Source organism: Fukomys damarensis, unplaced genomic scaffold (genome assembly GCF_012274545.1).
Source record: "Fukomys damarensis isolate Sample0158 unplaced genomic scaffold, DMR_v1.0_HiC HiC_scaffold_30, whole genome shotgun sequence".
In the NCBI taxonomy this organism is placed as follows: Eukaryota; Metazoa; Chordata; class Mammalia; order Rodentia; family Bathyergidae; genus Fukomys; species Fukomys damarensis.
The window spans coordinates 64,680,790-64,704,616 of record NW_022900942.1 but is presented as its reverse complement, the minus strand read 5'-3'; the positions used below and the strand labels follow the sequence as shown (position 1 = coordinate 64,704,616).

The following is a 23,827-nucleotide window of genomic DNA, read 5'->3' as shown; positions in this document are numbered from 1 at the left end:
TGCATTGACTGGGGGTTTTGTGGAAACATATTTGTCCTAGAGATGGGTCTTACCATCTCCCCTTGGTGGTGCTGACCTTCATCCACCTGGACCTACCTTCTGCTGGACAGTGCAGCAAGACTGTGTTAACATGAGTACTCATGAGTACTCAGCACTTTCTGGCCAGTTTTCTCTCTCTCTGCATGTGTGTGTGTGTGTGTGTGTGTGTGTTTGTGTGTGTGTGTGTGTGTGTGTGTGTTTAAGTAATAAAACTGGTAGAGAATTTTTAAAATGGAAAAAGTAACAAATAAGGAAAGAATATTTACATTAATCCCGCCTCCTGGTATCAGCTTGGGTAGTTGCTTGGCTGTTTCTTTCTATTTGTTTTTCTCTGCGAGCTTGTGTACCTATGTGGACACACACACATGCCCTGTGCCTGGCACATAGAAGATGCTTTATAAATATGTGCATAAATGAGTGTTTTCATACATGTACTGATTTACGAATACCTTTTTTAATTGGCCAGTAATAGTCACATACATTTACAGGATGCAAGGGGATGTTTTGATATGTGTTTATGTGGTAGAAGGATTAAATCAAGGTAACTAATGTGTCTGTTATGTCACATACTTATCATTGTTTTTGCAGTGAGCGATTCTTTTGGGATTTGGGGCCATAGGATGCACTGCTCCCTCTGGTCACCATGTTACCCCACAGATCTGTGAAACCTGTTTCTGCTGCCTCACTGAAGTGCTGTGCTCTTTGACAAGCGCCTCCCCTCCCTCGGCCCTTCTCCCCAGCCTCTGCCAAGCATCTCTGCCCTCTCTGTTTCTAGGAGTCTGACTGTTTTCGATTTCATGCGTGGTGTGTGTCTTCCCTGAGCCCGGCTCACCTCTCATCTCACTTAGATAAGAGCACAGCACAGCATAGGATATGTGCCGCTCTGTGCCCTTAGGTTTTGACATAAACCATTCAACTCAGAAGGCGTTTATTAAATATTTTCAAGATAGCTTAGATTTTTGAGACCTCAGATGCACACAGATCAACGCGGTAGGTTACTTCTCCTTCCTCCTGCACTGGTGTTGGTTGGCATCTGCGCAGTGGCTGCACTGCGCACCCTTACCCAGCGCAGGGAGGTGGGCTGTGCGCAGCGCTGCGGGGATGCTCTGCTGCGCATGCGCACTGTCACCTGTCATGTGTGCCTGACTGCTCTCCGCACGTCGCTCTCGGGGAGATGTTACTGAGGTGTGGGACTTTAAAACAATTATTAATTCTCTTTTTGCTAGACTTTTATTATTTAAAACTGACACTTCTTGAATTACAGTGATTAGCTATTCATCTAGGAAATTTCAAAAGCAAAAAGAACATTGAGAAGAAATGTTTATATTTCTGGCACCTAAAAATGATTCAAGATTTTAATATACATAATTTTAATCTCTTATACCTCATTGCGTGTTTACCAAAAAGGGTCATTTTATTTGTGAACTTCTTTATCCCCTGCTTAGTAATATATCATTAATGTAAACTTGCTCTGCTGCTAGACAGTTTCCTACAATGTAATTTTTCTGTCTGTTATCAAGATGACACATTTGTGCAATGCATTTAATTAATTCCCCCTTGGTGAACCTTTAGTTTGTTTCCTGTGTTTCATTATTATGCAGAGTTCTAGCAGAAAAATCCTGTGGTTTGCCCTTTGGGCACATCCGCTGTGATTTCATCAAGACAAATTCCTGGGAGAAAAACTGCTGGTTTGATTATAGAAATAATGTTTTAGGGTTTGGACAAATATTGTCACATTGCCTTTCAGTGGGGTGTACCGGTTGTCATTCACACCAAAAACAAGTATTAAAAATTTGCAAGCTGTTTCCCTTTAAATTAATCAAATAGTTTCCCAGAAAACTTGCACCTGTCCTCCCTCTATGAGGGCACCTGCCAGAAGTGTTCAGTGGGCATCATCTTGAGGGTGGCACGTATCCATGCCTATTCAGTTAGGCAGAGTGGGGTTGGAGTGGCCAGGTGAGTTTCCAGCTGTGCACAGGAAGTGAGGGAGAAGGATTTTAGTTTCTGGGCCTTCTAGTCACTGATTTAATTAACCTGATTCCTAAGTTTGTCTTCAGTAAAGTTTTATTGTTTTCCTCTCACTGTATTTTCTCTTGCAGCACTTTCAGAGGCTGCCCCAGAAGTGTGGTCTTGGGAGGGGTACCTGAAAGAACAGAATGTTACAGCAGCACCTGTGCAGCTGTTTTCCAAGGGTAGCCATGAGATCTCGTATATTTTTGCAACAAATCAACACTTAGAAGATTTATTCAAGCTGAAATTGTTTGCTTATGTAGCCTATCAGCTTGTTTGAATTTGTAGGCTGGGCTTCGGACTAACAAAGCTGACCGTGTTCCAGTGTGTGCTGGAGCCTGAGTTTGAAGCTCAGGATCAACACTACCAGTGCCATGACCTTGGTCACTTCATTTAACCCCTCTGTGCCTCAGTTTCCTTGTCTGTCGAGAGAGTACCCTACTCATCTCCTTGGGTGGTTGGAGGATATGTGATAGACATGGGGTCCAAGCTGCACACCGCCAATGGATACGTATTAGTCTTTATCTTTGTCAGCTGGTATTTCCTGCATGTGTCCACATAAGTGCCAGGTTGGGGGATCTCTTTCAGTGCATGTGTGGCAGTGGCGGATCAAGTAAGGTGTTCGGAGAGCTCCACGAATCTCTGAATCATGGCATACCCAAGTAAAAAGATGTGCAGGGCAGGTAGAGTCCTGACTGACCAAGTGACTGTTGTCGTGGAGGTCTTGTGGCTTTCGCGGATCCTATATGGAACTCAAGGTATCAAATCTTTTGTTGCCTTGCCTGTTCTTCCTGGCCTGAATTTATACCATTTCAGGATAAGTTTATATGAAAAATTGCATCACATTTACATAATTGTATTGCATTTTAATCTGCAGCAAGAAGCCTTTGCTGTTTATTTGCTTTTCTTTTCACAACATCTATTGAGTTACCTCTAATACTTGTTATTGTGTGTAAGGGCTAGTATTTGTGATTGTGGATGTTGAAAGAAACCGGTGCCTGCCGAAGATTATTCCGCACACCGGCCGAGCTCCTGTGAGAGATTTTGTTGTAGAGGCACTGTAGCAAGGCGGCCTGCTTGGTGGAAAGGGCACAAAGGAGAGGAGAAGGAGCCGGGGAAGGGGCTTGGTTACATAGTGGGTGAGTGGTGCAGGCGGGTCGGGGACTGTCGGCTGCACGGGCAGCCACTCAGGGGTCATCACTGGATATCCATGCCTTATAGGGACAAGCCCTGTTCGTTCTTCGGTTTTATTTATGACCGGTGATGCGTGATGTAGGAGATGGAAACTTTAAGGTGAAGAAGGAAGTTCTTTACCAGAATGGCGGCCGCCATTCCAAGCAGCTGTGGCAGTAAGACTGGGGAGGAGAGATGTAGGAAAGAGGGAGAGAAAGGGCTATGTTTCTGGCATATCTTATGTTCAGGAAATGCTGAGTATTCCTCTGTCTTGAAGGTTAGCGACTTCCCTAAAAAAGAGTATGCTCATTGCTCCATGGAAAGTGAAGACGTGCAGAGCACAGGTTTACTGTCTCTTTCTCCACATTAGATGCTTTTCTCCAGTGCAGGCAAGCGGAACTGCTGGGCTGTTTTGAGATCAGCCAAGTCAGAGCCTCAGGGAGCCTGCGGGCCCTACACATGTGTGGCTGGGCAGCCTGCACAGGACATTCCGGGTGTGGGTTTGTGGCCTGCTGTCCTAGAAGGGGCAAGAGCCGTTCTTCTCCTGCCTATGTTCAGGTCACTGCCACCCCATGTTGATGGATGGATGTCTCTGCGTGCTGGAAGCGTGAGTTTACTTAAGGGAGCAACGCCTTCCTGTGCTCCGCGCCTGCGCAGTGGCTCTGTATTGAGCATCGATCAGTCCCCATTAAATGAATCACTTCCAGGAAGCCTCTTATTATTCGGAGAGCAGATGATCTTTACAGAGTTGGCATGGACCAGGGAAAGCCAGCCTGACTTACAGGCCCTCTCCTGCTGTGATCCTGCTATGTCTTGGTGCAGAACTGCTGCAGGTCAGGAGGTGGACTGGGCCATGGCACCCGAGGATGGATGCAGCCCGGCCCAGGTGCACAACTGGAGGATTATCCAGAAGACACCCTGCTTGACTGCATCACCATCCGAGGTCTTGGGCATGCAGAACCCACAAATGGAGGCGGAGGGGTTGAAGGGGGACTTACATATAGGAGAATTGTCCCTGAAGGACACTGTCTTAGGAACCAGACTCGTGCACCATCCTCTCCTAGGCCAGGGTCCTAGGGCCAGATGGTTTGCATCAGTCTTCAGAGCTCAATTTCATGTCGACATTGTGGTTTCAGTGACTAGCATTAATTTCTATTGCACAAATGTAGAAATGCACAAATATTGTAATCACGTTCTTAAGGTCAGCACTGGGATGGAACTCACCAGCTTTTGACTCTGAAGAGTTGAAAATAAAACTTAAAATACTTTGCCTCTTGAGTGGAAAACTGTTCCAAAGACAATAAGTAGAGTTTTACATTAGCGATGTCTTTTCCAGACTGATCTTTAAGTTTTGGAAGATGTACCAGACCTACACACACACACACACACATACACACATGTTCCATCATGCTAAACAGATACAGAATCTAACAAGCAAATGTGTGTATATTGTTTGAAGTAAGAATGCCTATCTTATTTGTGCTCTTGAGTTTTTCATACCTGTGGGTGTGTTTTAAATGTCTTTTCGTACAAGACCAAGTGAAATGCTTTATATTTTATAATTTATTTTACCATCTGGGATGAGCCCAGAAAGATATAAACACCTTCTGTTGACAAAGCAGATCTAAAGCCTCTTTTTTTCTTTCTTCTTTCTTTTATTCTTTCTTATTTCTTCTTCCTCCAGTGAGATATGCCTAAATGGACTGGATGTGAAATTTGAGACTGTGGCTTCTGCTTTGTCCTGAGGCGGAGTGAGAAGCATTTCTCCCTCACCCTCCCTGCCTGTCCTGGTCCCCTCCCCCTCACACTGCCTCCCTTGAGATTTCTGCCTCCAGCTCCCCCCACTTTTTCCGGGCTGTCCTGGTGGCCTCTGCTCTCCCCACCGGCCCGGCGTCCCCTCCTCCGGCCGTCGCCGCCCTCCGCAGCTGTGTTCCCTCCCAGAGGCTCCCTCACTCCTGGTGCAGCCTGCCTGCTCCTTGATGCCCACGTGGTCTGTCTGACCTGTGCGGAACTTGAATGGGGCCCACGTGTGCTCCGCTGCCATAGTGAGCTGTGGCCTCTGCTCTCACTCCTCACAGCACCCAGCTTTCTTTTAGGATGCACACAGGCTTCCTCTGTTCCTCCCCCTGTCCCGGGCCCCTCCGTTCCACTGTTTGCTTGCTGGGATCCTCGGTGCCCCACACTCATGTTCTCATGAGTGCCGCCTAGCCCTGCTCTGGATGAAGCCTGCTCCCCTCAGGTGCCACACGGCCTGGCGGGTGGCGGCCAGCAGTCCCCAGCCTCAGCAGGGCGGCCTGACCTAGACTCTCCCTGTTCCTCGGAAGGGCTTCTCTGCCTCCCTGCAGAATCCCTTTGGGCACGGTGACTTCTGCTCCTGTCAGGTCGCCCCCGGCCCACCTCCGCGCTCCTTGTCCCTGGGCTGGGACTGGCTGGACTGGACCAGAAGCAGTTTCCTTTGCTGGGTTTTTCCCCAGCTCCCACGTCCCACCTGTAGCCTCGCCACCCTGCTCCTCCTCCTGGCACGGACTGGCCTGGGTGTGCCCAGTTCTTAGAGCAGATGCTGCACTGCCGACCCGTCCCCGGGCCCAGGGTGGCGTGTTGAAATCTGAAAGCTCTCACTCTTCCTGCTACGCCGAACCCCCTCTACTTCCCACTTCTGCAGCTCGGGCCTGTTCCCCCAGGGCCCGGAACTGCCCTCTGGAAGTGACCCCCAGGATCTCATAGGCTCCTTCTTGGGCTCACCCACTCTCAGCCACACGGTCCGCTGGTTCCAAACCTCTCCCTCTCCCCTCTCCTCCCCTGCACACGTTCTGCCCCTAATCTTCCCGCTGCTGTCCTCTGCCGCCACCACCTCTTCCTTCGCTGGGGACAAAGCCTGGATTTGTTGCCATGTAAATGGCAGCCAGCTTCCCCACTGGCCTCTGCCACACAGGGTCTCCAGTGGTCTGTGCAGCGGCACATGCTCCTGTCGCCCACCGTGTGCTCGCCATCCCCGGCAGCCCCTCACACCATTCCGGGCGTCCACAGCTGCAGTGTTTGTCTCTCACGCTGGTCTCCTCTCCGTCCTCTTCCCTCCCTGCCCCCCTGGTCCTGACTCCTCCCTCCCCATGTGGAACGCTCGGTGCTGCCCTCTGGCTCCCAGCCCTCTCACCTGGCAGCAGCCCACAGTCTCCTGTGGCAGGACTTTGGGAAGAGCCCTGTCCCACTGAGAGCCTCGTCTGACGGTGCCTGGCCAGCGGCTCACTTCGTGAAGTGTGAGCTGTCCTTACAGTCACTCTCTCCCAGCACCTAGTCATCCCTTGTCATCCCCAGTGCCATGCTCCCTGGCCCTGCAGCTCAGAGTGCCCCTTACTTGGCTCCATCCACCCCAGCCACATGCTTGGCCTTACCTTGAGGGTCACTTGTGCCCATCTGTGGCCTTAACGCCACCATGGCTACCTTCTTGCAGTGCCTTACTGCTGGCAGCTAGAGCATCCCAACCTCCCCTGTCCCTCGCCCCGTCCCCCGACCCTGTCCCTGCCCCCTTCCTGCACACCCCACTGGCAGACATGCATCGTGGTGCGAAGAGGACCTACTCCTCATCTGTCCTCTTCTCTCCCAGACAAGACAACTATACATGTTCTGTTGTTGGTGTCTGTGTCCCCCAGCCCTGTCTCCTATGCCATGCTCTGTCTCTCTTAAAATCAGGTAAAATCTAGTATGATTTGGGAAAGAAATACGTGCATATTCATGAGGAGATGCCAGCCACCTCCAGGAAAACTGGGTTGCACTTACTGGGGGAGAGCGGACGCCCTCCCTGGTCCAGCCTTCTGACTGCCGGAGGACAGGGTCAGCCTTGCTGGATCGCATTCCCATCTCCTTGTCTTCCTTGCTTGAAGTCTAAGCAAAAGAAACAGCCCTTGCCTTCTAAATTTACCTTTGTCACCTGGGTCTCTATTAGATTTTTAAAAATCTAATTTCTCCCCACATGCCGCCTATCCACCCAGTCGGATCTGTGTTTCCTCTTTGATAACGTCTAGGCTTGTGTTTAACGCCGCAGGTGCAGAAAGAGGCTCTCGAGAAAATCCCTGCAAACCACCAGGACACCTGGACCCTCTGTTCAGTCAGGTGTCCTGCTTTGCAAAGGGAAAGGGCTTCCGCACCCCGTGACAGCCCCGCAGCGCTGTCCTCCGTTCGGTAGAGATCCCTCTTAGATGGTGCTGTGGATCCCTCTTAGATGGAGGAGGAGCTGCGTCTCGGCCTTGCGCGTCGACCTCTGCAGGCCATAACCAGTCACTTGCGCCTTCTGCCGCTTAGGCAGGAGCCGCAGCCCCAGCTTCCAGGCGCCTCCTACGTGCAAAGGTGTTCATTTGATCATCTACTTGTGTTTGTCTACTGTGTGAATTTTGTCACCCTCGGTGGCTTCATTTTTTTTTTTCTGGGAAAGAAAAAAATACATTTTAAAAGATACTGTAAGCATCCCATTCAGCTCTTGGTCAAGATTTACATCACAAGGACTATGGAGCTTATTAAAAAGAGTGTGTTGCTTTATGATGTGAAGTCTGTAAGCGGATTAATTGCTGGGGTTCTGAAGAGCGGAAAGAGTTCCCATTTGGTTCATTTATCTCTGTCCCTAAAGCTCTAAAGTCTGGGTTCAAGTGGAAGGCGCTCCCGGACTGTGGCTCAGCTCCTCTCCCTGCACTGGGTCTGCTCTATGAAGCTGTGGGTGTTCTGGGGAGTCCAAGGGCAGCCGCGCTGCAGCAGCGGACCCGAGTCTGCAGCCTGTGGGGACAGAGGCTCTGCTCCTGGGGGGAGTTTGTGGTCCCTGCAGGGCCGGCTTATCAGCAGTGTCAGCTGGAAGCTGGGCGTCCAGCACAGGGCTCTTCAGAAGGAAGAGATTAGAGGAAGAAAAGGGTGACCTTCGGAACCCAGGGTCGGCACAACTCTGCTCTTTCAGTTAGAGGAGAATTATACTAGGAGCGTCCTTGTCTTTTTTCCTCTTGGGACAGTTAAGTAAAAAATACGTGAGTTTGTTTTAGGCCGAACCAGTGGATAGCTGGAATGCATTCAGTGCTGGCCAGCAGAACATCAGCCAGCTTCAGAAGTCAGGAAGTGCATTCTCTCCTGATGAGAGCTGTGTGATTCTCGCTTTGTTCCCCTCGGGTTGCCTGGATGCAGCAGTGTGTGTTCACATTTCTTGACTCTGGTGCAGTCAGCAGTGAGGATGCATATTAAAATGTTTGTGGGCAGCCAACTTTCTTACTATCAGCAGAGTCTGAGGAAATGAGAATTTTTGCATCTCAGATTGTAGCAGAATGGATTTAAAAAAAGCCAGTAAGAATCGCATTAATTTAACTTATTAAAGTATACTTTTGTTGAGTGCTGAATTCAATGTTCTTTCTTTGTACAGTGCCTCTCAGTATAATCGTGGCAGCAGCTTGGGATTTTTTGAGTTCAGAATTAGTCTGTGGAAAATATTCAGAATAATAGGGAAGTATCTGCAGCATGAAAGTTTAAGAAAACACAGTCACCAAACTTTCACTGCCATTTCATCAGAAGCTTTCCAGCAAATTGTGGTTCATTATGCGCTGATGATTTTTCCCTGTGAAACCAATGCATAAAGGGGCCAAATTAGTGTCATTTAGAAAAAGAATTGAGAACGTTCCTTGCTGCCTGGCCTGGGTAACCATGAGGAGCAGCTGAGGGCTCCTGCCATGTTCTGCCCACTAAGGTCTAATATGCATTTAGTCAGTGGATATATATTAATACATAATAAAATAATATAATAATATATTATGCAATAACATATATCCTATATTACATAAATATAATATGTATTTCTATCTATATCTATATCTGTTTTGACACTTAGACCCTTGACAGCTAGTGGACACTAAGGCTAACATCCTTAGTGGAATGCTTGTAGCTATTTTCATATCCGTTTTACATGAAACCTGGGAAGTTTCTGGAAACCTTAAAGATATCAGGAATTCATCCCAACCCCACCATTCACCAGCTATGTTAAGGTACAGTTTGAATGAGAATAGAAGAAAGAAGCTCATGTGTGCGAATGAGTATGTGCTTTGTGAATGTGTGTGTGTACACGTGTGCCGTGTGTCTGTATTTTTTGTTTGTCATTTTTTTATGCAATTAGAACAGAAGAAATCCAGATTGGGGTGAGACGTGCCACCTTTACCCTAGGCAAACAGGGGTTTCAGAACCTCATAGTTTCCTGGCAACCTGGAGTGAGTACATTGCCACAGTGAAAAGATTCAGTGGGGCATCCAGAGAATACTACAGGAACGCACCAGAAAGCTAGAATTGAAAAGCAGATGTTCCATGGTGTGAAGAGCTGGTCTTGTCAGCTGTCTGTAAAGTCTTTGAAGGCATCAGTAGACATCATTCATGCTATGGAGATGACAAAGTTTCATACTATGGAGAATCGGACACTGTCCTGGACTGGGACCCTGGGTACTGTTTAGAACTCCCCTCCTTTCTCCTTCCCTTCTTCCAGCCCAATTTGCAGCAGGACGTGTTTTACTCCTACTTAGTGAGTCTGCTCTTCGCTCCACACCCAGCCCCTGCCCTGTTCTGGTCATTGAAGCCCTGGAATCTTGTATGACTTTGCCCTTACGTGCGGAGACTGGGGTTCAAATTTGGATTCCAAGTTTTGGATGGATTAGCTGTGCAAATGGATCCATTTGTGAACAACTCTGAGCCTCAGTTTCCTGTGAGTGGAAGCAGGTTTGCAGTCATTCCAGCTCAGGGGATTTCAGGGCCTCTGTAAGCTGGGTCAGACTGACTGTGGCACAAGGTGAATTCTGCACTACTGGCAGATATTAGATGCCTCCATCACATCACTCCCACTTCTGGCCTTGATACTTTCTATTAACTCTTCACTCTGCCAGGAGCAAGCTCTGTTCTCAAGTACAAGGGTGGTTCTTTCCCTTGCAGTTTAAAGTCTTTTGTTGATGCTTCATTGGCTAAGAGTAAAGTGAAATTTCTCAGTAAGACCTACAGGGCTTCTGATGGCCTAAATGCACTCTACCTAGTCACCTAGTTCCACTGTCACCTGATTGGGTGTGTGTGTGTGTGTGTGTGTGTGTGTGTGTGTGATTGTTGATCTTTTGAAAATTGCAATGCTGTTTAAAAATTCTAAAAAGACAGAAGGATATTGAAATAAAGGGTTTTTTCTTTGTTGGTTCTCCTCATAGAGCGAATCACTCTTTCTGACCTGGATCTTTCTATACACAGTAGTTATACAGACATGTAACTGATGTTCACATAAGTAGCTTTTTAAAACAAAAAATGAAAACACATCTAGTACTTGTTTTGTATTCTGCAGCTATCATGCCATCTTGCCTGATCCAGGTCTGTGCCCTGCATTTTTCATAGCTGTGTTGTATTCCACTGTGATGCATACACTTTTCTGTCCATTCATCATCTCTGTTTTATACTGTTGTGGTAGGAGTCTAGTTTAGCCACTTTTCCTGAAAGGACAGTCTCATTGCTGGACCATCTGTAATGCCACCTTCATTGTATATTCAATCCTCATATGTGCAGTTCTCTCTTAGTCTCTCCATTGCACTGTTTTACACTTTCAGCACCTGGGGATCATTTAATGGCCACATACAAAGCATGCGCTCTGTTGCCAACTTTAGATGTTTAAGGATCTCTTCATTTTGATTGCAGAATAAAAAATTTCAGTATGATGCATGCAGTCTTTAGTTAGAAGGGGCCCGAGTGGCTCCTGACCTCTCGATGGCCTCGGCATGTGGTCTGCTAAATGGCTTCATGTGCTCATCTGCAGGAAGGGCCAAGGAGGGGGCCCGGCACAGAGCCAAGGGCTCTGCGAGGGTTTGTGGAGGCGAGGCGTCTCCGTGTGTGGCTCCGTGAGGCTCCAGCTGTGCCTCTCCTTCTCTGTGTCTGCTAGTGGAAGAGTGGTGCCTGGCCGTGACAGTGCTTGACTGCACCAGGCCGTGCTCAGTGCTCCCTCGTGGTTCTGGATCCTCGCTCATGGGCAGATTAAACAGAAGTCCGGGCCGAAGATGTTCAGACGGGACATGCGTTGGGCTAGGGTTCTGCTAGTGCCGAGGGCCACCCCCAGCCATCCTGGTGCAACTCTTACAGCTCTTACAGCTCGCTCACCGAGGGCTCTCAGGGACGAAGAACAAGCCAGAAGGTGTTGGGGCACACCTGCGCAGCACCCGGGAGCTGTGCACACGGCACCCTGCTGTCCCGTCCATCTGTGGGCGAAGGCGAGCCGATGTGCAGGTGCCATCCCGATGGTGCTGACACCTTCGCTCTGTAAAGGACTTTGCTGGCAGCAGCTTCTGTGCCTTCACTGTGAGCATGGCACGGCTGCCCCTGGGCTGTGGCTCATTGCGCAGGCTTTTAAAATAATAGCATATAATTTGTTCCTGCTTTTGCTGTGAGGCATGGAACCTTGACTACTGCATCTTCTCCATCATTAGTGACAAACTAAATCAATTTCATACTAGAGAATATTATTTTGTGACTGTTCTGAGGAAAGAAAATGACAAAACAAAGCCACTTGTGTTCTGAGCCAGGAGCACGTGGCAGCTCTTAGGAAATGTCCTTGAGGCCTTGGTGGCCTCGGGCCAGGTTTTATTGCCAGCTCTGTCCCCTTACGTGGAACAAGTAGTGGCAGGCTTTCAAAACGTGTGTCCTTAGCCACATTCTGGTGCTAACCTCACCACATGACCTTGAGGAGTTCTCTTCACTGGCCTGCAGGTTATTCATCTAGTTTTTGTCAGATCTCCCAACCTTAGGGTTTTTTTTTATAACTGCATTCAGAGGACTTTATTGTTTGCTTTAGCTATGTCATTGTAGTTTCTTTTTCTCATAAAATATAGTTTTATAAACACAGCTATCCATTATAGCCATAAAATATGAAATTTTTAGAGAGGACACATTTCTTCAATCTGTCGTGTCATAAATAAACCATGGGACAGGAAAGAGACTGATGAAAGTTGGTGATATTTCTCACTAAATATTCTCTTTTGAGTTGTTAAAATGAACATTTTATTTTCCAGTTGAAGCCCTGCAAGGAGTACTGTGTCTCCCAGCCCTGTAGTGTCACTTCGGAGAGTGCAGAGAGCTCCCCAAGCTCAGGTGACACACTGTTCTGAAACCCCGACCGGAGCGGCAGGGACCTCACCGCTGCTGGCTGTGAGTCCTCCCGTACTGTGCTGTGTGGCCTGCATGAGGTTAGGCCCCGAGCTGTGCTCAGCTAATGTGCTTTCTCTTGTCCTCGCTGTCTGACCTTGCGTTTTGTTAATGCCTGCTCTGTCAGGGCAGTTTCTGCAGCTTCCTCGCTTGCCTTTCTGCATACAGGGCAGAGGTGTCCTTCTCTCGTGCTTTGTACGAGCGCCCTGTGCGTGCGTGCGTGCGTGTGTCCACATGTGTGTGGTTTGTGTGGAGTTAGCTGAGAAATGTCAAGACAGGGAACAGGAGGTAGGCGTCGTATTTGTTAAAACCGACCTGCTGGAGAACAGTAGGTGTGAGATGGAAGCTCACATCTAAACACACATGACATCTATTTTTGTAAAAATAACATACCCTGGAGAAATCACTCATTCTCGCCATTTCATTGGCAGGTGTTGTCTTCTCTTTAAGGTTTTTCTTGGAAGCTTCCAAAATGATCTTAGTGTGAGAAAGTTTTGACAACATTTTGCTAGCCAATTCATAAAGCTTTTTAGATGTCTTGATGTTCATATGAAGACAGCCAGGCAGCAGGAAAGTAGTTTTGCCGAGGAGTAGAGGGCTGAAGCTCTCACAGGCAGTCAGCGGGCAACTCTCACCAATCTCGGTTTTTATTAGATACTTGCATAATAGTTCCACGAGAATAAACAGTTCCTTACAGATTACCTCTAGCAAAGCATTGGAAAATATTTGTTATGAACACCTGGTTCTAGTTATTCATATACTTTCCCAAAACACACTGTTCCCAGAGTGTTATCGGATGGTTCTCAAGACTGTTTGCAGCCTTGAACTTCTGAGATGTGGCTCCGTGTGTGGAGCTGCAACTGTGGTTCTTCCAATCCATGGCCCTGTGTAACCTTCTCCTCTACAGGGTGGAGCCAAGTGGAGGGGGAGGTAGATGAGGGCAGGGCCTGCGTCCAGGGGAAGCAGTGCGCCTGTGGACCGGAAGGGGTGGGCGCTGGGCACGGGTGCGGAGAGGGTCCCAGTAGATGGTGCAGTGTGCTGTTTGTTGTGCAAGGATGGAGGGAAAGCAGTATATATGCGCAGTGAAATAAATCAGACACACAAGCTTGAACACTTCATAACTTCCCTTACATGAGAAGCTCCAAGCGGAAATAATGTTTTAAAAAAAGAAACAGGGAGGTAGATCTTTTGCAGTTGGGAAAGGTATCCTGAGAGGCAGGTAGGGAGGATGGAAAGGAGAAAGGCGAAGGAAAGAGTTAAGATGTATGAAGCTCACGTACCCCTCCCTAAAATGGGGGTAAACATTATTTGCTGCAAACATACCAATGTTTAAAAAATAAAAATGGAAGAAAAAATGAAAGAGAAAGGGAGAAAGAAAATAATACCTATAATTACTTTGCAAAAAGAGTATCAGAAACAATACACCAGGAAACAGTGAAACAGGAAACCTTTAAGAAATGCTGGGAAGAAGGAGGAGTAGGACTGGGGAGTAAGAGGTGCCTCCATGAGCACCTTTGGTAGAGTTTTCACTTTTGGAAGCATGATGTTACCTCATGTAATAAATGATTAAGAAATGAAAGCAAATGGAAACAAATGCATTTCATTTAACTATCATAGCAGCGCTCAAAGAAAAACTGAACCCACGAAGCCTGTGGGCAAAGTTTTAACTGCGTTCCTATTCCCAGATGCTGAGTGGGGCAGAAAGACTACATGCCTTCCTCATCTCTCCTCAGCGGGTTTGTTGATTGTGGCAGTGTGAATGAGCCGGTCAGGAAACCCTGCAGATCCCAGGAGCAAATGGTCGACCTTGTCAGGAGAAGCCTTGTGAGGATCAATTAGAAAGGCACACTCTGCCTGAACTGAAGATTTACAAAATGGCGTGCATGCCTGTGTTTTGTACGGATCTATATAGTGAAGAAATCGGCTAGCCCTGTGATTGAGTGGTCAGAATCTCCAGGGAGGGGAGGATGGCACCCTGAATCTCTGGATGGAAATAATATTTACTTGAAAAATCAAAGGAGGAGAAAGAGTGTGTTCCTTTAAAAAATGTCCATGAGTGAAAGACCAAGATGTGGTAAAGGGACTAAGAAAGACTAAAGAGATCTGTTAACTAATTACAACATCTCACCCTAGACTGGCTGCTGTTTTATTGTTCTATGGGGTGAGGAGGAATCCTGTAAAGCGGGTCATTGGAAAAATGAACTAAAGTGGAATGTGAATGGAAAATGAGCTAAAAGTGTTGTGTCACTATTAGACTTGGAGAAGGTGGTAACTGAGCTGTACTAGTGATAGGTGATGTTCTATTCTGGAAAATAACCTGTTCTAGAGAAAAACTTAGTCTTTCGTAGGAAAGGGCCCTCAAAGCATTCCAAAAAATGTCTGCCTCATTTCTTTATATATCTAAATCATCTCTATGTCATCTCTCTGTATATCTGTGTGCATATACAGACATATGGGGGACCCAGATGATAAAGCAAAGGAGGAAAAATGTTCCAATAAATAAATCTAGGCAAAGGATATACAAGTCTCCCCTGCACCATTTTGTACTTGCATCTTTTTTCTTTAAGTTTAACATTATTTCATGATTTTAAAAATTTTGAAGAGAGTAAATTGTAATCTGAAAATAAATATTCATATGTTCAGCAGTATCAGATAGTAATGCAGTTAGTGATTAAAAAGCAGCTCTAGATCTTAACAATTTAAACTCTATTCATCATTTTCCTTTAGTATATTTACATCTGAGAATCAATTGACTGGTAATACAGAATGTTCTCAAAATTTTCTGCTCAAAATCAGTGATAATTTAGCCAAGTTGTCGGAAGCAGTACCAGTATTAAAATAATGGAGGGGAGAAATTAGGAAGTCTTCGGTGAAAAAAATCTCACTGTTGTAGCAGGAAACATTGAGAAGCATCCATTCATAAATATAACAAAATGTTTTGGAAATCTATGTGAGAATCGAGAAACACGCTTGGCAAATAAAATTAATTAGATTCCACAGAGAAAGAATGAGTGCCCGAGTTAGAAACCTGGAGTAGGTAGGGTTTGACCCAAGTGGGAAGGCTCCATGTTGCAAACGAGATAGTGTGAGGTCAACTGATCGGTCAATGAAGCAGGATAGGGGCCGGAGAGAGACCCACGGGTGTGCAGGAGGCAGGTGCCACACAGGCACCTGTGCGGTCCCGTTCAGGTGTGGGTGATTCAAAAAACACTCCTTGAAAAATTTCTTTCCATGTGGAAAGAAGCGGCCCCTACCTCACACATAGACAAAATTCCAGTTTTGTTATAGATTTCAATACTAAGAACAAAACTTCAATAGTTTTAAAACATCCCCAGAGAATATCTGTATTGCTTTAGGGGAAGGCAGAGTTTCATAGTTCCACAGTGTGAAATGATTGAATCGATATAGTTTCCATATCCACCACCTTAGATACTCAGCATCTGTTCCTCCTGTCCAACTGCAACTTTGTACCCTTTGACAAAAGTTAGGCAGTGCCCTTCCCCCTCCAGACTCTGGCACCCACCTTTCTGCACTCTCCTAGGAGTTCTGTGCTTTGAGAGCCCACATATCAGTGATGCCAAGTATTTTTACATAGAGTTGTGAAGCAGTTTCCATGGCTAATGTTGTATCATGAAATTTCTTAGGATCAGTCCTTCCCAAATCATGAAAGTGATTTTCAGATTGGAATGAGACCCTCGCCGTACATCTGTATTCTGTGTGCTTTCTGTAACTCAGGTAAGAGATCACGATATTATCTTGGGATAATTGCAAGGTGCCAGAGTTTTCTAGAGAAAAGCAAATCTGATTACTGTCTGTTATAAATAAGTTCCAGTGAACTATGGTTGTCTTTTAAGTCAGTGATGGGTGAAAATATACTTCTTACTGAATTCTTTTCCCCGCCGGAAGTTGAATTTTTCTAAAAAATCCTTCATCAGTCAGCATTTATTTCTGATTTCATTTGTAAATGTCTTTCAGCTAATGTTGTTATCAATCCATGAATCCTACAATGTTGTCTTTGCCTGTTAACAGTCATAATCATTCAAATTTTAGTTGAACTAATGAGAAGTATATATGAATAATACTCAAGCATATGAATTATATGTTTATAGATACATGCATATTAGGAAAATAGCATATGGTGGAGAGCTGTGGAGGGAAGTAAATGGCTTATGAAATGTAATGTTTACTAAACATATTATTAAATCAATAAAAGATGTCTATATTTCTAATGGCATTGAACTAGAAGTCACATTCATTTACTTGATTGATTGTAGCTATTAAACTTGTACCACTCATATCTAGTGTGGATTTCTCAGACTGTTCTATCATTCCCTTTATTGGGTTTACTGGATTCCTATGTTGCAGGTAAAACAAGCCCATAATTGTTTTTGATTTGGCTTACACCACCTTGAAATCCACATCAGATAGCAAGAGATAGAATTCTGAAAGGAATATTGGCCAGGTATTAAATTGATAAATAGACTAGCCAATTAAATATGTAAATCCACTTCAGCTTCCTAGATTGGATAAAAGCCTATATTTTTCCAGAACATTCTATATACCATGTCTACCTCACCACCATTTTGTTATAGTCAGATGTCTTACATAAACATTTTCTTCAGTGAAAACATTTGGGTGGGTCATTTGGCTCTTACATGTGGGTAACAACGACAGAGCACTTGAATTTTCCATCTGCTTTGAGAATATGCCGCTTAATGAACAACTGTAAATTTTGTGCCGTGGGCTGCTGGCTGGGACTTCATTTTGATGGTTTTCTGAGCTGCTAGGACTTCTGGCCCAGCACTGCCTCCCCCGACATGCAGCAGTAGGTGGTGTGAAGAGACCGAGCATGACTGGCACACCCCTAAGCCTGAGCCTGGGTACACTGGAGAGGGAGCCACTTGCTATTTCAGACTTATTTTAACAACATTTCACAAAACACTAACAAGCCAGCCAAGTGTGAATTGATTTCCAAAGTGAAAGTTTGACCCACGCAGAGAAGTAAGAACAACGATACCATCTTTAGAAATAAGTGTCTTTAAAATAGATGTGTCTGTGACTTTTTAGGTCAAATATTCTGTTAAGGTGAATCAGGCAGAGAAAAAGATAGTACAGGAGCATCCCTTGTACGTGAAGTTTATTAAACCGTGTATGCAGTGAACATCTGATTTGTAAATCGTGGCTGAAATGAAAGATCCCCCTATGCAGTGATACTGCACTCAGGAAACTTAATTCCCTGTAAATAATGTTGCAAACTTCGGAATTGGGGAATAGATGGAATCATAAAAAAAAATTCTACTATCAGGTTTTTTTCAGTGGGAATTTCAGTTTTATCTTTGCCCTGTGTTATATGCTGAGTGGAACCTAGGCCAAGCAGGAGAGGCGCTTTGTGCAGGTGACTGAGGTGTGGCCAGCAAGAGCATTGGGCTCCTTTCTTTACATGGCCGACTTCTGTGTGCCTTTGCCAGCATGGGTGCTTTGCTGCTTTTGGAGTCAGCATGCAGTTGTTTTATTGCAATCAGATCAGGGTATCTCTAGCGATCTGCAGGATTTTTTGGGAGTTGGTAGCAGGTGACAGGCTCATTCACCTGGGTGTTAGGAACCCTCACCATGTGCAGACACTGGGGTGGGCAGCAAAGAAAACAGTGTTTGTCCCCATGGGCTTTCATGCCAGGGAGGAGGAAGAAAGTGTCTCCAGGACATGCTTTTCAGTGTGGTTTGGAGAATAAAAGAGATGTGGCTGCCTGGGTGAGACCCCCGGTGGGTGGGTAGTCAGGCAGACACCTGCGCAGGAAGACTATGCTTGGTGAGGATGCAGAGAGAGGACAAGCAGGGGGAGAAGGCAGGACATGATGTCAGTGGCCGTGCCTGTGAGGGCTGTGAGGACCTTGATCTGCATGCTAGCTGTGATGCTCAGTCATATTTATCAGTATTTATCAATCCTGATATTTGGGCCAGGAGTGTATGAGCCATCATAGGACATATGACTGGAAAGACAAAGCATCTTTTCATGGGAAAGTTGGACAGATGAGGAGCAGGAAGCTGGAGCCATCCTTGGGCTGGGGAGTCCTGTCATCCCCAGGGGCTGGCATCCTGGATGGGAGCAGCCGCAGTGGGAAATCCCACAGCTTCTTCCAGAAGGCGCCATGTGGGGTACAGTATCATCCTGTGCCTGTTTTGCAGAGCCTTCCTGGGACACAAGAGTCCCCTCATAGTGTCCCACAGCCAAGCCTCAGCGAGTAGCAAACATTTGAAGGCAACATTGTGCATGAAAGGAAATCACACTCTGTGGCTTTGAACTCAGTGCCTTAGTGCGTTAATGAAACATTGAAACAGTTTGGAGATTTTTGTGTATATCGCTGTCCAGGACATGGAATTCATGGCCGAATTCTGAAGAATAATATATTCAGTATATCTGTGCTTTCATCTTGTGGGTATTTTGAGGCATCTGTCTGTTTTTTGGTTTTAACAAAAGATAACTTGAAAGCCCACAGATTGGAAAATGCTCCTAAGAAATTATTCAGAAACAGAAATTCTGTAGGCCTTGCCTTCCTCCACGTAAATCAGATTTCCCCCTCAGCTTCAAAATGCAGTATATATTTTACTGCATTTTAATCCTTTAAGAAATTATGAAAGCTTCCTTTAACTTCCTGTGAGTCTTCTACTTCACTTGTCTCAGTTTCCTGCAGGCGTTTATCTTTTCCTCCTTTATAGTACAATTAAATCGTTCATTTAGATGTGTAAAGTTGAAAGCTGCTTATATGAAGTATGCCGTAAAATGCCTTCTAAATGTGTGTTTCCCTTCTCTTTGCAAGCAGTTAGCCTTTTAATGGCAGTTTTGGTGTTTTGAAGCCCGTGGCTACCAGAGTCCGGTTTGGGGGCCCCCGGCCCAGATGTGTTGAGTGTGATGAAAGTGAGAGAACTTCTTGCAGACTTGGGGTTACTGGGGATCTGGGCAGAGCACATGCGTCCCTCTGTGTCCCAGCATCCAGGGAACCTGCAGTGGGGAAGAGTCTCAGTGCCAGCCCCTGTCAGCCACCATCTGAGGCTGGCACATGAGGAGTGGGCCAGGACCATGCGGACGCCTGGCTGAGGGCTCAGATCTGCCACCTGCCAGCCTGTCACTGTGCGGTCCTCTCAAGTTTGGAGACTTCACTTTCCTGATCCTGAAATTACTGTTATATCATTCTGTCATGTGTTTCATAGAGCTATAGCAAGGGACGGGAGTTGTTAAGGTGTGAAATTGCTTTAGAAGTAGAATTGCCAAAGGGAAACAGAAGTCAGGGTTCTGTGTATGTATCAGTCACCTTTCTGTCCCCAGACAAAATACCTGACATATGTACAAAGTCCAAGGAGGAGAGGCTTGCTTTGGAATTTCAGTCCATCCAGCAGGCTCCAAGTTAGAGAAGGTGTGGCAGAGGAAAGCTGCTTACCTCATGGCAGGCAGGCAGGCAGGCAGGGGAGACTCAAGGCCACCTCTGGTGACTCACTTCCTCCAGTGGGGACCCCTCCTGACTACCCTGGTCAGCTCAGGGCTCCCCTTGAATGGACCCCACGTTTCAGGCCCCTCTCCAGGCCCCTCTCCAGGCCCCACCTGCAGACCCTGCCACCAAAGGATCAAGGCTTCAGCACTTGGTTCTTGGGGTCACTTCAAATTTAAACTGTGACTCTAGATAGTAAAGAAAGGAGGGGAAAATGCTTCTTTAAGTGTTTAGGTAGTGTGACTATACTCTCTAAATGCAAGATTGGCTTATTATAGCTAATGCATTGCAAAAGTGGGGTTTTTAACTCTTAGGTTATCATTAGTCATAGCCTATAGTATCAGTATAGTAAAAAAATATACTAAAAGAAGGATTTACATTTTTAACTGTGATTTTCTTCATGGATAAGTGTGTTCCTTAAACACTGAAAGCCACTGCGTTTGGATTGAGTGATCCAGCTCAGTGAAGTCTTGGTGCTGAAGAGCATATCTCTACCCCCTTTCCCAACAGTGGTGTTTGGAGACTATTCAAAAGCAAAGAAAGCTATATGATATGACTGTACTCAGGAAGCATGTATTTTTAAAATTAGTAGAAGTCACTCTAAGGACTGATGAGGGAGGAGCAGTGGGGATGAGGGAAAGAGAACTTTCCTTGCATGAGGAGAGAAGGGCCTAGAGGCAGTAGGCAGCCCTGACCTCAGCACAGGTGACAGTCACAGGTGCTTTCCTGGCACCTGCTCGCTTCACTCCGGGGGTAAATGTTGCCACTGCATACTTTGCTGAACCTGAATATCGCAGGAGTTTTGTTTTAAATTTTTTTATTAGCACGTGATTATAGTACACGAGGATTGCATACCTGTGGGGACTTGGTACATGTGTACAGCACATCTTCATTCCTCCCCTGTCCTCACCCTCCCCTCCCTCCATCTCTCGGTCTCCTTCCCATTTTCAAAAGATCCATCTCCTTGTTTCCTATTACCTATGTTTTATTTTGCTTTTTAATTTATTTATAGTTTGGGTTTCTCATATAAGAACAACCATGTGATGTTTAAACCTGTCTGTCTATTTCACTTAACATTATTGTCTCAAGGTGCATTCATTTTCCTACAGTTGTCCCAAATTTATTCTGCTTTATGGCAGATTAGTGCTCTGTTGTATAAATATCAACTTTTCTTTAATCCATTCCTCTGTTGATGGATATAAAGGCCACTTGCAAGATTTAGCCATTATGAGTTGTGCTGCTTTGAACATGGGTGTGCCTGGGCCACTGTATATGTTGTCCTTAAATCTTTTCAGAAGTCCAGAAGGGGAAAAGCTGGGTGGAATGGAATTTGTAGTTTTAGTTTTTTAAAGACTCTTCATACTGATTTCCAAGAGGTTGTGCCAGTTACATTCCCACCAATGATTTATAAGGGTTTCTTTTCCTCCACAGCCTCTCCCAGATTTATTGTTATTTGGTTTCTTGGTGATGGCCATTCTTTGTGAGGTAAATGGGACCTCGATGTTGTTTTAATTTGCACTTGTGGTATGAGCAGAGAGGTATCTTTGACCAGAGAGCTGACAGTGGCTCCGTCCTCATTGGTGTCCTCTTTCTTTATATGCCTCTGCCCATCCCTGTGCTGTTAGACTGGTGCCTGAGGAGATTCAGCTGGGAATGAAGCTGGCGGCCATGAACAGGAAGTAGACAGGAAGAACCTTCCCTGGTACTTGTGGCCACCATAGTGGATATCATGAAAGACTGGCTAAGAGTGCATTTCACCAACTGGGATGAGTGTCGTGATTACTGGTGAGAGAGTGGTGTTGGTTGATTTTCGTGTGTCTCCATGTTTGGTGTAAAAATGTACTTTCATCCCAGTGCTGTCGCTGTTCTTATAGAAACGAATAGGAACATAATGGTGGAATTTTCATTCCCTTCACTCCCATGTGAATTGCTGAAAGAAACTTTGCCCCCACTCCGTGCCATGACACCAGACAGGCCTCTGCTGAAACGATAGTTTTGAGGGAATTGGTAAGTGACACAAACATAGAGACGCTGAATGGCAGTAAAATAATAAAAGGTTTATTTTGCTGGCAAAAGGTTGATTGCACTAAGAGCAGTGCCAGTGATTGACCTCATACTGGGTTGCAACTTCTTCTTTTATAGATTTTACCACTTTGATCTCATTCAGGTGGTTACATTTCATCTACTCAGTTTACATTACCGATGTACAAATCATAGTCACAAGGCAGTTAATTTTAACCCAGACATAACAATTCCTTGTAGGTAGGGGGTTACCTTAGGACTCATCTAGCTATCTATTCTAGTGCACAATAAGCAGGTGTTCAAGGTCAGGGATGAGGCCAGATGTCCCATTTCATGGTCAGTACCTCCAGTGTCTATTAATTTTGAACTAAACAAAGCAGATTGCTGTTAGAGACAGCAGAAGTCATGTTACATTTTCTTAACATTTTGTAGGTTTTTAGATTATTTACAAAAGTTATCTCTATCAATAGGAAGAGTTCAGGGCTCTTCACTCTATTTTGTCCAGTTTGGAAGGGAAACAGTTTTGTGAAGAGAAGTTACATGGTGGGACTATATATATTATACATCGGTAAAAATCAACATTTTTAAAAGAAAGAATCAGGCAGAATGGGAGTGAATTATTCCCATGCTTGTGGGGAACAGAGAAAATTTATGTTATGAAGCCATTAAACTGGCATTGCAAGAGTTACAGGGGTTTCCTGAATAAAAATCTGAAATATGGAAGAGGTGACAGCAAATGTGATTTGTCCCTGATGATGTCCCTGCATGAGGGACAAGTCCCTGCCTATGTCTGTGGCTCTCCACGTGCTTGACAGTGGCCTGGTTTGCTCCTTTGCACTAAGAAGCTAAGCATACAAGAAACGTTATATGTGTTCAGGTGGATTTTTCCTGGGTTCTTTGAGAGGGAAAGGGAGGAAGAGTGTAGCCCTCTGGGGTTGGATCTGGCAGTCCTATGAAGATCGTGATCGTCCTGGTAATGTTTTCTCTTGTTGCTGGCAAGAACTGAACGTTATTAAAATGTTCACTCTCAGACATCACTGGCAGCACAGGGCTTAGTCAGTCCTGCCCCCCTTCGTTTTATATTTTTAAATTTCAAGAAGCTTCTGTAAAACAGAAGTTTTGTCACTCAGCTACAAATACAGAGCTATAAAACATTGCTTGTAATTTTCTTTAGCTGTGAAGTGCTCTCTTCCGTGGTCTCTTGATATCCAGATGGCCATGAATCTCAGGATTTTTCTGTGGCCTGGGGTGATAGGGGACTTAAGGTGGAATCTGTGTTCATGGGTGTGATAGATACTATTACCCCTTGCATTCAGCCGTGGGGTGGTGCGGGGCCTGGATGGAGCCCGAGCACCATGAGGGGAGCACATTGGGTTTTCTTGGAAGCCATTTTTATCTTTGTTAAGCACGTTTCAGTACAAGGTGTATGACAAAATGCTCTGCTTGGTTCTGTCAATCATGACAGGTCTGTGCTTCTGTGTCCTTCTCCATAATGAAAATGCCTGTGGTATCCAGGTGTATGAGGTGGCCATCGAAAAAGAGTTGCTAAGCTAAAAATTCTTGTCCTGTTCAAGGAATCTCATTGCTGAGAATTTACATTCAAAACTAGGTATTTCCAGGTATATTAATCTTATAATTTAAGTGAATTTGTTGAACCATATAGGGATATACTGAAATTTGGAGTTTAAAATAGGATTTAGAAATCCGAGAAGAGAGAATTAACTTCATGAATATCTAGATTTGTCTGATCTCTTTCAACAAACCAACTTAATGGCCTAACTAAATATTTAAATAATGTCTCTATTCATTTTTCCCACATTACAAAAATGCTAAAATATATTTAGGAAAAAAAAAAAGAAAGGGGGCCGGGAATTTAGCTCAGCGGTTTGGTGGCCTGCCTTGCAAGCGCAAGCACCCAAATTCAATCCCTGGTA

At 45.4% G+C, this 23,827-nt stretch overlaps 1 protein-coding gene across 3 annotated transcripts in view; it reads left to right on the top strand.

Annotated features, from left to right (window-relative positions):
- L3mbtl4 (L3MBTL histone methyl-lysine binding protein 4) overlaps window positions 1-23,827 on the top strand; it is a 243,120-nt gene that overhangs the window by 4,638 nt on the left and 214,655 nt on the right. For 2 of the 3 annotated variants that reach the window (XM_033757363.1, XM_033757361.1), the window contains exon 2: window positions 12,258-12,393. The gene's annotated coding sequence lies outside the window, so the exon portion shown is untranslated. The remainder of the gene's footprint in view (window positions 1-12,257; window positions 12,394-23,827) is intronic. The other variant, XM_033757362.1, reaches the window with a different exon arrangement.